Source organism: Panthera pardus, unplaced genomic scaffold, assembly GCF_024362965.1.
Source record: "Panthera pardus isolate Hobbes unplaced genomic scaffold, ASM2436296v1 HiC_scaffold_18, whole genome shotgun sequence".
Taxonomy (NCBI): Eukaryota; Metazoa; Chordata; class Mammalia; order Carnivora; family Felidae; genus Panthera; species Panthera pardus.
In genome coordinates, this window is record NW_026526743.1 from 18,136,663 (window position 1) to 18,149,700 (window position 13,038).

A 13,038-nucleotide genomic window follows, 5' to 3' on the forward strand; every position below is an offset into this window, starting at 1 on the left:
CCACCCCTGGACAAACACATGGACTTCTAGACTCCCAGGAATGTGTGGGAACTTTTCTACACTGTTTCCCAAGCATCTCATTCCCCAGCTTTTCTTCCACAGCTCTTTGGTTTGTCTGTGATTTGTTATCCAACTGTTAACCCTCTCACCTAGGTGGCAACAGCTAATTCACTTGTCTTTGAGACCTCCCCCACCTCTAGTAGCTGCCTCATCCCTGGGTTTGTTCTCAATAAGAGGAAATAAAGGCGAGCCTTTTGAGCTGATCTTTCAGGGGGCCACCAGACAGATCAAAGCAACAACCATGATTCTTTAAGAATTAATTTTGTATCTAGTACCTAAGTATAGGTTCTGAGAACTTGTACTGGGAATGTAAGCTGTTATCTTCAAGGCTACAACTGGGCTGGGGAGTGGGAAATGGTGCCAAGATAAGTTAAAACACCATAAAGCTCTCTTACTGACACTGCTGGGTTTTTTCCTTGATTAAGCATTCCCTGGTTGCTGTAAGCCCCTGATTCTGATAAAGCTGATTTTGACAGTTTTTGTTAGTTTAATCACTGCTTTTGTGAAGGGATGGGATTTTGAAGTTCCCTACTCTGTCATTTTCATGGACATCACTCTAAGTAAATAACCTTTTAAGAGTGGCTTATTTCCCTCAGCCTAATGACTACGATTTATCCAAGTTGTTGAATATATCACCAGTTTGTTCCATTTAATTTCTGAGTAATATTCCAATGTATTGGTCTATGCGATTTGTTCATCCACACCTTCATTGAGAGACATTTGAACTGTTCCGATTTTTGGAGATTGTGAATAGAGTGTTTATAAATATTCTCATAAAATTTTGTGTGAATGTGTTTTCATTTATCTAGGGTAATTACCCATAAGTAGGGTTGCTGGGTCATAGGATAAATGTGTGTTTAATTTTATAAGAAACTTTCAGTCTGTTTTTACAGAACACTGTACCATTTTTCATTCCCACCAGCAATGAATGAGGGTTCCAGTTCTCCATGTCCTCGTGAATACTTGATATTTCCAGCCTTTTTTTACTTGAATCATCCTAACAAGTAGGCAGTGGCATGTCATCAAAGTTTAATATGTATTTCCAGAATAGCTAATGATTTTGAATATTTTTTCTGTGCTTATTTGATGTTCTTATAGCCTCTTTAATAAAGGATCTGTTCAAATCTTTTGTCCATTAAAAAAAAATTTTAATGTTTATTTATTTTGAGAGAGAGAGAGAGAGAGATGGCAAGCAGGGGAGGGACAGAGAAAGAGGGAGAGAGAGAGAGCGAGAGAGCGAGAGAGAGCGAATTCCAAGCAGGTTCTGCACTGTTAGTGCAGAGCCTGACTCAGGGCTTGAACTCACAAACTGTGAGATCATGACCTGAGCCGAAATCAAGAGTCAGATGCTTAACTGGATGAGCCGCCCAGGTGCCTCTTTTGCCCATTTAAAAAAATTTTTTTTAAGTTTATTTATTTTTGAGACAGAGAGAGACAGAGCATGAACGGGGGAGGGTCAGAGAGAGAGGGAGACACAGAATCGGAAGCAGGCTCCAGGCTCTGAGCCATCAGCCCAGAGCCTGACGCGGGGCTCGAACTCACCAACTGCGAGATCGTGACCTGAGCCGAAGTCGGACGCTTAACCGACTGAGCCACCCAGGCGCCCCACTTTTGCCCATTTTTAAATTGGATTGTTTCCTTCCTGTGATTCTGATAAAAGTATTTTTTTCAGAAATGTGATTTTTAAACATTTTCCCCAGTCTGTTACTTCTCTTTTCAATTTTTTTTCTCTTGCAGAGCAAATATGTTTAATTTTGACAACAGCCAGTTTCAAATTTTTCCTTTTATGACTGTGTTTTTGGTGTCACATCTAAGAATTCTGTATTATCTAACTCTGGTCATGAGGATTTTCTTCTATGTTTTCAGAAGTCTGATTATGGTGTGTGTGTGTGTGTGTGTGTGTGTGTGTGTGTGTGTGTGTTTCTTTAGATTTATCCTGTTTGGGATTCATTGAGCTTTTTAAAATCTATGTCTTTCACCAAACTTGGGAAGTTTACAGCCATTATTGTTTCATGGTTTTTTTCTACAGCACTCTTTCTTCTTTCCTTCTGAAGCTGTGATGACGTGGCTTTTTGATATTGTCCTACAGGTCTCTGAGATTCCGTTAATTTTTCTTAATTTTCTTCTCTATTATTTAAATTGGATAATTTCTATTTAACTGCCTTCATGTTTACTGATTCTTTCCTCTGTCATCTCTATGGGCTATTGAGTTCATCTAATGATTTTTAAAAATTTTTTCAGTTCGTTACATTTTTCAGTTCTAAAATTTGTTTATTTTTAATTTTTTTAATGTTTATTTATTTTTGAGAGAGAGAAACAGAGCATGAGTGGGGGAGAGGCAGAGAGAGAGGGAGACACAGAATCTGAAGCAGGTTCCAGGCTTTGAGCTGTCAGCACAGAGCCTGACGTGGGGCTTGAACTCACGAACTGCGAGATCATGACCTGAGCCAAAGTTGGATGCTTAATCGACTGCACCACCCAGGTGCCCCAATCAATAAAGTATTTTAAAATTAAAGTTATGTACATCATTTTTTTCAGATACAATGGTATTGCACATTTAATAGACTATAGGATAGTATAAACATAACTTTCATATGCACTGGAAAACCAAAAAATTCATTTGACTTGCTTTATTGTGATATTGACTATTGTTGTGGTCTGGAACCCAACCTGCAATATCTCTGAGGTATGGCTGTAATTTATGAGACTATCTCTTAGTTTGCAAACAGAAATTTTTCCAAGTCTCCTTTTTGTTTACTTCCGATTTTTTGGTATTGTTTAAGGAACTCTACATTTTTTAATTTCTATTTGTAGCCAGGTTCTTGATGAATTTTATAAATATTTCTCTATAAATATTTCTATAACTAAAGAAGGTGCAGTAACTACTTTAGAGTGTAACTTTCTAAATAACTCTCTAATTGTACTTACTAGTTAAATTATTCAAATCCTATACATATTTGTACATTCTGTTTCTATTTCATTTTCAAATTTTCTAAGAGGTATATTTAAGTCCTTATATTTCTAGTGGCTTTATTAAAATTTCTTCTGTTTGTTGCTTTTGTTCTCACAATGTAGCTGATTTAGAGTTCACTACATAAATATTTGTGACAGACATGTCTTCTTTTGTGCATTGTACATTGAAAACTTTAGTTTTTATCCCATCCTTCTTTGACACTTTTATCTGCTTTTTGCTTTGATGTGTATATTACTACTTCTGCCCTGTTTGTGTTATGTGCCTGTATTGCTCTTTGTGGCCTCGTCCTCAATCTTCTGTTGTTGGTAATGTTTTCTTTAAGTGGTATACTGCTAAAGGCAACATCTAGCTAAATGTTGGTGTTTTTATTTTGTTAATCTGAAATCTCTAACTTTTAGGGGAATTCAGGAAATTCATATTCAGTATGGTAACTGATTTGCTTACTTTTATTTGTTCCATCATAGTTTATGCATAAAATGTTGCTTTCCTTTTCTACTTATTATTTTCCCTAGCTTGCTCAGCCTATATACATTCCTCTTTCCCCCTCCGAATCATTTTAAATGTCTACTGTTATTAAATTCCCTGTATTTTCTCTTAATCGTCTATAGTTTATTTAATTCCCTCTCCATATAAATAACCTTGTTTGTTCAGTTCGCCAGCTTATAAAATTCTGTCATGTCTTAGAATTGAGGATTTTGATGACAATATACTAGATTTATGTGTCATGTCGATAAGTGATTCCTAAGTACTTTCAACTTGATTTGAAAACTTAATGTCTTTCTTTGGGTTAGGTGAAACTATTTTATTATGTTTTCCCCACTGTTTATGGATATAAAACCCCATGCGGACCCAGCTGGGGAGCTTCCATACCTCCAGAACAAAGGAACATCCTAAACACAAAGGCCAGAGGTCTGAGTGAAGCTCCTAGAAGGGCCTGGGCACTTCCACTCTTTCTCATTCATTCTTCTCATCTGGGAGTTCTCAGTCTTTAGTTTGTATAAGAATTACTTGGAGGGCCTATCAAAACACAGATTGCTGGGCACCACCAGGATTTTATACTCAGTAAGTGTGGGAGTGGGCAAGGATTTGCATTTTTAAGAGATTTCTGGGTGATGTTGACACGGCTGGTCGAGGAACCACACTCGGAAAAATCACTATTTCAGATCTGATTCTTCCCCTAGAGGTCCCATCTCTTAGCTTTCTCTATCAAGGCTGGCCACTCTCTGACCCTTTGCCACCCTCCTGTCCCATGCCTCACCTAAAGTCCCCACCCTCTGCATCTCTTCCATCCTAGGACTTCATGGACTGAAGGTAGAAGGTTGTAGCTCTCAGCCATGGCTTTGGTCCCATCCCCAGTGGTCTCCCAGGGCAGACATCATGAAGGCACATCTCCTTTCCATCTCCAAAGACCAGGGGAGCTAAAAAGAACAAGTGGGTCACAGATGATAAATTTCAGTATGGACCACTTGGCTGAATATATGTGGAATAATGAGTGCTTCCTTCATCATCTTACATTTTTACATCTTTTTCTGATGGCCTGGCAAAGCCAAGAAACACCCAGCCAAAGAACTTTCAAGGCAGGGAACTGCCAGCAGAGAGATCCTTCAGCCATTCAGCCTAACTCTTCAAGGGGATGAGCACAAACACCTCACCCACTTGCTCTGGATCCCTTCCAGCACCACACAGGGCTGTTAATAGAAAGGGGATGTTGAAAACATTCAAAATGAAAAAATTCTAAGGAGGGCTTACTGGCTTGTAGACTGTGTGTGTGTGTGTGTGTGTGTGTGTGTGTGTGTGTGTGTGTGTTTGAATCTGTGCAGCTATATATGCTGTTTATGCATCTAGATCCATCACTGAGTCCAGCTACACTGCCCTCTTTAATGCTTCTGTTCTCACCAACATCCTCCCACCCCAGATCCTTTGTGTTTGCTGTTCCCCATGCCTGGAAGTCTTTCTTCTGAATCCTCTGATTATGGCTCCTCTTGTACTTCAGGTCTCAGCTCAGATGTTCCTTCTCAGAGAGGCCTTTCCTGTCCACTCAGCCCCACCCCTCAGCCCTGTGTGGCCCTCCAGAGCCCCTCTTCCTCATTTTAGTTATTCCCCAGAGCCCTTGGTTTTCCCTTAAATCATTTTGTTTATTTATTTGGACTTTTCCCCTCCTTCTCCCCCATGGGCTGTGGATTCCAGGAGAGCTGCGATCTTGGCTGCGTTAGTCACTACATGGTCCTCAGAGCCCACTGTGGGCCTAGCATACTATAGGCTCCTTGTAGGAATATCAGTAAATGTCCTGTTGCACTTAGATTCAATCTAGAAGTGAGACCCACACCCTTGGTTCTGTTGAACCAATGAAGAATTCAAACTGGGAACAACAACAAAAAGAGCAAGTAACTTAACCCAGTCATTAGGTTCATTGGGTTCATTGGGTTCATTGAATCGATTGAGGGCAGGAAGAAAGGAGAGGGGCTAAGCAATGCCCCTTACACACTGAACCAATCAGAAGCTGGGTCTGAGCACTCGAAACACGCCTATACCAGAGCAACTAATCATAATGAAGTGGTGGCCAACAGAGAAGCCATGCCCCATGATGAAAATTGCCCAGACAGCCTCAGAAACTAAGCCAAGGGAAGTCCCAGGGCCATTAAGTAGGTTTGTGAGGGGTTATTGGAAAAGAGTGGAGAGTTGAAGTGTATGTGGGTGGAGCGGGGTGAGAGAGTTTATTTTTTTAAATTTTTTTTAACGTTTTTATTTATTTTTGAGACAGAGAGAGACAGAGCATGAACGGGGGAGGGGCAGAGAGAGAGGGAGACACAGAATCGGAGACAGGCTCCAGGCTCTGAGCCATCAGCCCAGAGCCTGACGCGGGGCTCAAACTCACGGACCGCGAGATCGTGACCTGAGCCGAAGTCGGACGCTTAACCGACTGAGCCACCCAGGCGCCCCAGGGTGAGAGAGTTTAGAAGAGGAAAGTGAAGCAGCTGAAGGGAGAAATGGGGGGGGGGGGTGGTACAGAGAGGAATTATGAGAGGATAGAGGAAGATTGAATTGTGTCATAGAACCAGCAAGGGTATTATACAGGAACAAGGAGGTGTAGTGGGTTCTGGCTTGGGACAGTGTCCATTTTCAGTGCTTTTCTACGTAGAGGGGTTGGTTCAGCTGATCCTCATTTCCTGGGAATTCAGATGTTCCCTATCTGGGACCCATTTCCTGTCTGCAGATTCTGCCCGTTCAGCGTTTCTTCCTCAGGCCAACGTCCATGGCTACTGTCACTGAACCCACAAACCTGGAGTTCAAAGTCACTCCAACGCAGCCAGTCATCCTGACGTCCTTGAATCCCCCAGAAAAGGATTATTTGTTCCTCTCCATCATTGCCTTCTTCTTCTTCTTCTTCATTCTGTTGGCGATCCCAGGTCTCTTGTTCTCCCTCAAGGTGGGCACCATCTAGCTACCACCAACTCACATTGTTCCCAGATATACCTCCTCTGTCCTTTCCCCCCCACCTGTTCCTCCCCAGGGACCTCTTCATGGTCCTCCTGGAGAAGTTACTCCCTCCTTCTTCATTATATAGCTGCCCTTACTCCTCCCCAGGGCCTCTTCTCTGCTCCTCTTCCTTTTTCCACTGGGGGACTGAACCAGCCCTTACCTCCCTCACACCAGCATTCCTGGACTTACATTCCTCACCTCTCCCCTGGGTTGCCCCTCCCCATCTCACTCCACCCTTGAAACATTCCCACCAGGTTGCCTTCATACCCACAGACCTGGGAAGCCAACTTTCATGGAAATCAGAGGAAGGCACAGATAAATTCCAGACTGGCCTTGGCCTTCAGCATCTCAAGCATCCTGGTGGGCTCCATTATGATCATTTGCTCCATTGTAGCTGCAGTCTTGAAACAGAAAATATGAGGTCATACTGAAAGCTCACCTCCTTCAAAAAGTCATGAACTGTACCTCCTAGAGCCTTTGAACTTGGACATCAATAACCTATTGTAATGGAGGAAGTCTCCCCTCCATTAGCGCTTTTTAAGAGCAATAAAGTTTGAGGAGACTTGTGCTTTCTGCTCATATGCACATGTGTTCACATGCTTTTGTGTGTCCGCTTTGCTGAGTACCATAGGGCTTATCCATATATTCAGTGAACATTTATTGGGCAACCACTTTAGTGTGCCAGGCACTGTTTTAGACCTTGGTGATTCGGTGCTGATTCTGATAAATGAGGTATTTGCTTCTATAAAACTTATATTGAGGGGACACAGAAAAGAGTAATATAAAGCAGCAAGGTAGCTGAGGGCAGCACTGTCTAATAGAACTTTCAGCAACGATGGAGCCATTCTATCCAATATGGTATTTACTGGCCAAGCACCTGGAATGTGGCTAGTACAACTGAAGAACTCAATTTTTTAATTTAATTATAATGTATTTAGATTAAATTTGCCACATGTGGTTAGTGGCTACTGTCCTGGACAGCACAACTCTAGTTGGTGGTCAACATTATGAAAAAGAAAAAAAAAACAGGATAAAATTGGGTGAGCAGGAAGAGGGACTTATGACAGAGTGGCTCAGGAAAGCCTTCACTGGGGACCTAATATTTGAGCTGTGACCTGAAGTGAGAAGAGAGAGCCACAGAAACATCTGGAAGAGAGGGCTAAGCAGAGCAGTTAAGTGCAAAAACTCAGGTAGGAAGGAGCCTGCCTTGTCCCTGGAATAGAAAGATTAGTGGGGCTGGGGTGAGCCATGGGAGTACTATAAAGTGAGGTCAGAGGAGGCCAGGAGGCAAGTCACAGCATCAAGGTCACAGGAGGAAGGCTGGATTTTAAGTGTGAAGTGAAGCCATTAGAGGTATTAAACAGGGAGAACACAGGCTCTGGTTTGTTTTTGTTTTTATTTTTTTTTTGAAGTTTATTTATTTTTGAGAGAGAGACAGAGCATGAGCTGGGGAGGGGCAGAGAGAGAGGCAGACACAGAATCCGAAGTGGGCTCCAGGCTGTCAACACAGAGCCGGACGTGGGGCTTGAACCCACGAGCTGTGAGATCATGACCTGAGCCTAAGTCAGATGCTTAACTGACTGAGCCACTAGGTGCCCGGGCTCTGGTTTGTTTTTAAAAGATTGAGTTCAGGGGTGCCTGGGTGGCTCAGTCGGTTGAGCGGCCGACTTCGGCTCAGGTCATGATCTCGTGGTCCGTGAGTTTGAGCCCCGCGTCAGGCTCTGTGCTGACAGCTCAGAGCCTGGAGCCTGTTTCAGATTCTGTGTCTCCCTCTCTCTCTGCCCCTCCCCTGTTCATGCTCTGTCTCTCTCTGTCTCAAAAATAAATAAACATTGAAAAAAATTTTTAAAAGATTGAGTTCAATGTCTAAATTGAATGCAGGGGCACCTGGGTGACTCAGTGGGTTAAGCAGTTAAGTGTCTGACTCTTGATTTTGGCTCAGGTTCATGATCTCATGGTTTGTGAGATGGAGCCCCCTGTCCGGCTGTGCCCTAGGCGTGGAGCCTGCTTAACATTCTCTCTCTCCCTGTCCCTCTGCCCCTCCCCCACTCGCTCATTTGTGTGTGTGTGTGTGTGTGTGTGTGTGTATGCATGTGCACTTGTATGCACACATACACACTCAAAATAAATAAAATAAACTTTAAAAAAACACAAAAAATCTAAGCACAATATTAAAAAATGTTCATTGGACTTTACAAATTTTAAAACTTCTTCTTATGAAAATGATGTGGTTTGAAGTGGAGCTTGGCAGCCAAAGGCCAAGAAAGAATTCTTGAGAAAATTTCAGTGCAAAAGGGTGTTTTTATTATAGCACAGGGATAGGAAGCATGGGCAGAAAGAGCTACACTGTGATTGTGAGAAGTGACTGATTATGTAAGATTTTCTATCCTTTGGAGGGGAGGGTGATGTTAGGGTTCCAGGAAATTGAGTCTATAGGTTTCTGGAGGTCTTGCTATTGGTAAGATTGTTGTTTTTTTTTTTTTCTTATAAATCATTAAGGCAGTTGCAAACTGATGGAGACTCAGGTCCTGCATGACTGTGATCTCTATCAGTTAACCACTTGTTTTCCCCTTTCTTTGTTCCTGGAGAGCCAGGAATGGCACACATATCCCACCTGGGGGGAGGGGTGCAGGGTGTTAGCTTGTGCTTTGCCCTCAGCCCTCCTTTTGCTCCCTCATCAACAAGACCACTAAGTGAAAAAGCAAGTCACATGCATACACACACACACACACACACACACACACACACACACACACACAAATGAGCGAGTGGGGGAGGGGCAGAGGGACAGGGAGAGAGAGAGAATGTTAAGCAGGCTCCACGCCTAGGGCACAGCCGGACAGGGGGCTCCATCTCACAAACCATGAGATCATGAACCTGAGCCAAAATCAAGAGTCAGACACTTAACTGCTTAACCCACTGAGTCACCCAGGTGCCCCTGCATTCAATTTAGACATTGAACTCAATCTTTTAAAAACAAGGTGTGCAGGGATCTGTTTTTAGTAAGTCCTCCGGGTGGCTCTGATGTATGTATGCTCAAATTTGTGAATCACTGGGCTAAAGTGACCATTTAATAACATCTAAACTGAGCACTGTTTAGACTGGAAGGGGAACTGTCAGTAATATGCTAGTACCTGGCTGATCTGACTGGACAGCACAGGCACAGGGTGTAGTGCCATACTGGAGAGCAGGGGTGGGTCTAGGGAGACAGAGGAAGCACACAGGGTTTCTAAGTTACCCAGAGAGTGGAATATAGGGCCAGCAAGGGTATTATATGGGATCAGGGAGTGTCACGGGGTCCAGTTTCCATCAATGGTGGCCGTGGTCACTGTGGGGTGGGTATTTCCAGGGCCCTCCTGCTGATGTGGTCTCTTCTATGGCCCCCCGTTACTCAGCATCTGCTGACCCTTCTTGGTTTCCCTGAAGACCTCATTCTGTCTGCTAGAGTCCAAGCTACTGATGTCCGAGACCCAGAGTTCAAGGTCACTGTGATGCAGCCCATCTACAAGACAGCCTTCAACATCTCTGCAAAGGACTATACACTGCTTTCCCATTTTTCTGTCTTCTGCTTCTTCCCACTGGGAATACTAGTGTTCTCCTGCTTGGTGGGTGGGGATAAACCATTGTCCCCCCACTCTGGGGAGTACCCCTAACCCCACCCCATCCCCCTTTCCACACCCTGGCACCCCTTGCCCAGCACCCCACCTGCCAGATACTAGCCCCAGCCATTCAGCACCCCACCCTCCTTGCTACCCTGGGCCTTGTTCCCACCCCATTCACCACCCTGCTGACTCTGCTTCCTCCTGAAGATCCCCTCCATACCCCATTCCATCTGGTCCTGCCTGGACCCCCTGCCCCACCCTGCTTCATTGCTTCCTCCTCTCCTCCACCTAATCCCTCCACCCCCAATCCCCATTATAGTCTCCAGCTTCTCTCTTGTGGTTCCTTACCCTGTTTCACCCCTTTTTAGGAAAATATGAGCCTGTCTTCACTTCCACAGGCACAAGAAGCAAATAGTTTGGAAGACAAAGTCATAGCAAAGAAAAATGCTTTGCTGGCCTTGTGCTTCAGCATTGTGGCCTTCATTCCAAGTCTGTTAATGTCCCTGTTCATCTTTATGACACCAGACAATAGAAGAACCACGAGCCAGGACACCTCTTTGGCATGCTCTGTGCCCTCACAGTGCCAAGTCCTTCCTGCTCTCCTGGGAACCTTTGGAGTCAGGCTTGGACATTAGTGAGCTGCCCTGCCCCCTCCACCAGCACTTCTGAGATCAGTACCTACGATGCCTTCTGCATGATTGTGCATATTTGTGTGTGTGGTTGGGATATGCCCTTCCACAGCCCTGTGTACTAACAGCTCCTGTAAGTATCCTGGGAATTTCATTTATTTGTTCAGCAGCCATTATTGCACACTTTCTGTGTGTTAGGTATTGTTCTAGAGCCTAAGAATGCAATGCTGAGCAGGACAGATTAGACCACTACCTCACAAAATACATGTTATTTTGACAGAAGCTAGGACATAAATAAGAAAGTGCAAATCAATGAAATTACTCCAGAGCATCATAAATAATTTAAAGGAAATAAAACAGAGAAGCTGGGGAATGGGAGGTATACATGATAATGTGTTCAGGAAAAGCCTCTCTTAGGAGGTGACGTTTGAGCTGTGGCCTGAAGCATGAGAAGGAGAGGCCTATGAAAGTATCGGGGAGAAGAGAAATCCAAGCAGACAGAATACCAAGTATAACTTCCTGAGATAAGGAAGAGTAGGAAAAAGGGAGAAGCCAGCATGCCTGGAGGACAGCCACGGGAGTATGTTAAGTCCATATAGAATGGTCATCAGGAACAGACCCCCCCAGGGTCATGAGGTCATGGTGCTCATGCCCATGGTAAGGAGTGTGGATATCAAGTGTGAAGAGAAGCCTTTGGAGGTGTAAGCAGGAGAGCCCAAGATGTGACTTCTATCTTAAAATATCCAAATTCCATACCTGTACGATTTAGGGTCATGGAAGACCATTTTCCTCCCATAACAGTCACGGATAAAGGGATAAACTAAAAATTCACATTTTAAAGGCATCAACGAGCTATGGAATCTAAAGAGTAAACTCTGAAGAATTTAAAATCCAACGAGGGAACTATCTCTCTTAAGTAAGCAGAAATCAGCAGCTTTTCTTTCTCGGGATTTTTTCCAAATGTCTGTCCAGATGGATTAAGGACCGAGCCTGTGACAGAGAGACTGTTCTGAAGAAAGAGAAAACAGCAAAGTTTTCCAAGGCCAAGTGGGCTGGTGTGACAGATTGAGAGCTGGAGTGCCCCCAAGTTCACAGCTGATAAATACAATATCTGAAGTCAAATTATTTCCCTGGGCTTAGCAACATCCTGGGTGCAGGAGAAAAGATCAGAAAAATCAAAATCAATTTGATAGAACTCATCCAACCTGAAGCACAGAGAGGAAAAGGAAGGGGAAAAAACCGTCATAGCTGCCACTGGAGTCCTTGGGTTAAAAAATTTCAATATTTGAAGAGATAATGGCTGACAAATTTCCCTAAATCATGAGAAACGTGAACCCATAAATTCAAGAAGTTCAGAAAATCCAGAGAGAAAAACTTAAAGCAGCTGTATCAGTCAGGATTCCCCAGAGAAGTAGAACACAGAGATAGAGATGCAGAAAGAGAGAGAAAAGAGATTTATTTTAAGGAACTGGCTTATGTGGTTGTGGGGACTGGCAAGTTGGAAATTTCTAGCACAGGCTAGTAGGCTGGAAATTCAAGTGAAAGGTTGATGTTGCCCTCTGATGTCCAAAAACCACAGGGCAGCCCAGCAGGCTGCAAATTCAGGCTGGATGTCTGTTTACAGTCTTGAGGTAGAATTTCTAATTTTCCAGGAAACTGCAAGTGTTTTCTCTTGAGGCCTTCAACTGATTGGATGAGGCCCACCCACATTCTGAAGGGTATCTGTTTTACCTGAAGTCAACTGATTGTAAATGTTAATCACATCTACAAAATACCTTTACAGCAACATCAAAACTAGTGTTTTGCCAAACAACTGGGCATCATAGCCTAGACAATTTGATACATAAAACTAACCATCACAGTAGCCGCAGAAAAAAAGATACCTGGACTTCAAAGGAACAAAAATAATTAAGACTATATTTTCCCCCAACTTTATTGAGGTTTAATTGACAAAATTGTAAGGTATTTAAAGTGTAAAATGTGATGATTACATATATATGGAAAGGGTTCCCCCCCATCAAGTTGATTAACACATCGTCACTTGACATATTTATTTACCATTTTTGTGTGTAAGAATATTTACACGTACTCTCTTAGCAAATTTCGATTGTACAATATAGTGTTATCAACTGAGGACTATATTCTAATAATAATTAGAGGGGCACCTGGGTGGTTCAGTCAGTTGAGCATCTGACTTTGGCTCAGGTCATGATCTTACAGTTTGTGAGTTTGAGCCCCATGTTGGGCTCACTGCTGTCAGCATAGAGCCCCCTTTTGATCTTCTGTCTTCCTC

The 13,038-nt window shown here is 43.3% G+C and overlaps 1 long non-coding RNA gene across 1 annotated transcript; it reads right to left on the minus strand.

The window, feature by feature from the left end:
• Nucleotides 1–2,675: 2,675 nt before the first annotated feature.
• LOC128778072 (uncharacterized) lies at nucleotides 2,676–10,687 on the minus strand. The gene is made up of 4 exons (XR_008423466.1): nucleotides 10,465–10,687; nucleotides 6,790–6,915; nucleotides 3,273–4,452; nucleotides 2,676–3,204 (listed from the first exon to the last, which is right to left on the minus strand). It is a non-coding gene; the product is annotated as an uncharacterized LOC128778072 (long non-coding RNA).
• Between the last annotated feature and the right edge of the window lie 2,351 nt (nucleotides 10,688–13,038).